Here is a 3,429-nt window from a genome sequence, read left to right as displayed (position 1 = left end):
TGTAACGCTAACCTACAATATGTAATCCTATCTTGTATGTTGAATTTGTTAATGCACCACACCAGTGCAAAATAAAGACTGATTCACATTAAATAGGCACAGTAATGTCAGTATGATTCTCTTGGAAACCGGGACTATGAATTAAGTTAACACTGAGACCCCCAAAGTATGTTCTAGGGCATGTTTTCCCAAGACCACCTGGTTCAGAATCATCTGGGGCATTTGTTTTAAAGTGCAGATTGGAGCCAGGTGTGGTGGTGTATGCTTATAATTCCAATGACTCAGGAAGCCGAGTCAGGAGAATTGAAAGTCTGAAGCCAGCCTGGACAATTTAGCAAGACCCTATCTCAAAATAAAAAATAAAAGGATTGAGATGTAGTTCAGTGGTAGAGTGCCCCTGGGTTCAATCCCCAGTATGGCACTTAAAAAAAATAAATAAGTCTAAAAACTCTACTTGGCCTTCTGAAGGAGGCTCAATAGGTCCAGAACTAGATTTGCTATAGAAAATTTTGGATAAGTTTTGGGAATTCATTAAATTGCCATTTTGTTCAAAGCCTGGGAACTGGTAATTCACCTCAAATTGTTATATGAAACCACAATCTAATAGAAAAGTTCTGACAAGGCCATGACAAGGGACTATTTTTCTTCCTTCCCCTCTTTCTCACTCCATTTCTATTTCTACACACACATACACACACACACACACACACACACACCTTAGAGACAAGGTGGTCTTGCTAAATTTCCCAGGCTGACCTTAAAAACTCCTGCCTCAGTCACCAGAATAACTGAGATTACAGGCATAAACCACTGGTTGGTGCTTTTCTGTCTCTTGTGCTTTCTGTTCTGGGGATTGAACCCAACTACCTTCACAACTCATATTTCCTTTTTTATGGGTTTTTTTTTTTTTTGGTACTAGGGATTGAACCCAAGGATGCTTTTTATTTTTTGGAGACAGGGACTCACTAAGTTGCTTAGGACTTGTTTAATTACCCTGAACTTGGAGATCCTCTGGTCTCAGTCTCTCAATTTGTTGGGATTACAGGTGTGTGTGCCACCATGCTGAGTCCTAGCTCATATTTCTTAATTAACACTTGAAATTATACATATTTATGATACACAGCACAGTGTTTCATAATATGTGCACATTGTGGAATGACTAAATCAAACCAAATAACATATCACCTTGCATTACTTATGCATTAGTTATTATTTCTTTGTAATGAGAACACTTAAGTTCTCAGCAATTTTCAAGTGTACAGAACATCTTTATTAACTATAATCATATTGTACATTAGCTCTCTTGAACTTAATCTTCCTGAGATATTATATACTTTAGTCAACATCTTCCCAATACACACTCTTATTGTTTTCTTTTTAATAACAATAGCCAAAATAGCTAGAATTGAACCCAGGGGTGCTCTATCACTGAGCTACATCCCCAGCACTTATTATTTTTTATTCAAGATGGGGTCTCACTAAGTTTCCCAGACTGGCCTGGAACTAGTAGCACTCCTGCCTCAGTTTCCTAAGTCTCTGGGATATTACAGGCATGTGTCACTGCACCCAGCTATGGATTGACTATTTACCAACTTGGGTACTATTTTAAACACTTAATATACATAAAACTCATATTTCTTACAACCCTGTTGGAAATATACTGGTATTATTCCCATTTAACAGATGAGAATAATGAATTCCAAGAGATTAAACAACTTGCCCCAAGTTCACATAGCCCATAAGCAATGGAGTCTGGCAGTCACACTCCAATTTCTGTATATTTCTACCATTATTACTGGTGGAGATTTCAAAGATTCAAACAAAGCCTAATGGGAACTAATGCAAATTAGATGGTGCTCATCTTGATGCCAATGTCCTCGAGAATGTTTGAGGGTCAACTGCAATAGCATGAAGCTGAACATTTTTATGATTAATATTCACTCATATCAAATTGACCTCTTGTTGGGCATTTTGGCAAGTTAACATTGAATTAGTGTTTACAGCAGTTGAAATTGCTGCTTATCCCTTATTTCTCTTCCTTTCCCACCGTTAGATCTGAATCTCACACATCGGATTTTGCACTTTATAATTAGAGGTGCTCATACAACAGAACTCCAAGAACTATGTGCTTATTTGTATTCACTTGAATTTCCAGTGTCATCACAATGCCTGACATGCAGCAGGGGCTTAATAAAGGCAGGAAGGAAGGGAACAGTATATTGTCTGGGAAGCAGACTTAAAACAAACATGAAAAGATTTTGCCTCCTTTCTTTCTATTTAGGAGTTGGGATTTCAAAAGAAGATTGATCTAGGGCTGGGGCTGTGGTTCAGTAGTAGAGCAATTGCCTAGCATAAGCATTACCCCTTCTTCCCAAAAAGAACTTTTGGTCTAGAGTTGAAATTTTTTTTTTTTTTTTTTTTTTTTAGCAGTATTAGGGATTGAATCTAGGGGCACTCTACCACTGAGTCACATCTCCAGCCCTTATCATTTTTTTTATTTTGAGACAGGTTCTCACTAAATTGCCTAGGCTGGTCTTGAACTTGTGATCCTTCTTTCTGTCTCCCTGAATAGCTGGGATTCCAGTTGTGCACCATTGTGCCTGGTTTAGAGTTGAGTTTTGGGGGTTTTTGTTTGTTTGGTTGGTTGTTTTTTAGGATTAAGGATTAAATCCAGGAATGCTTTACCACTGATCTACGTCCTGAGTCCTTTTATTTATAGTTTATTTTTGAGACAGTGTCTCACTGAGTTGCTGGGATTACAGGCATGCTCCATGGTGCCCAGTTTAGAGTTGAGTTTTGATTTGGGGTCTTTGGTGGTGGTGGGTTTGTAGATTGAGTCTACAACCAGACTCAATCTTTTTTTAACCTAGTTTTTAATTTTATTTTTTTATTATTTCTTTTTAGCTATAGTTAGGATTCATTTTGACATAATCATAAAAGCATGGAATATAATTTGTTCTAATTCAATCCCCAGTACTTTGGCTTTCCTTCTCCTCCTTCTTCTCCCTGTTCCCTTCCCTATACTCTACTTACCTTTCTGCTATTTACTTAGTTTTCTTTTAAACTGGTATCTTGTGGATATACATGATGATGAGATTCACTGCGTTATATTCATATATGTACATAGGAAATTTAGGTCAGATTCACCCTCCTGTTCTTTCCTTATCCCATCCCTTTCCCTCCGTCCCCTTCAATCCCCTTCATCAACTCCACTGATCTTTCTTCTATTTATTTTTATCCACCCACCCTTATTTTAGATTAGTTTCTGCAAGTCAGAGAAAACATTAGACATTTGACTTTGGGACTCGTTTATTTCCTGATAGTCTCCAGTTTCATCCATTTACTGGCAAATGCCATAATGTCATTCTTCTTAATGGCTGAGTAATACTCCATTGTGTATATACACCACATTTTCTTTATCTATTCCTC

Source organism: Sciurus carolinensis, chromosome 1 (genome assembly GCF_902686445.1).
Source record: "Sciurus carolinensis chromosome 1, mSciCar1.2, whole genome shotgun sequence".
Classification (NCBI taxonomy): domain Eukaryota; kingdom Metazoa; phylum Chordata; class Mammalia; order Rodentia; family Sciuridae; genus Sciurus; species Sciurus carolinensis.
Note: the sequence above shows the minus strand (reverse complement) of the source record.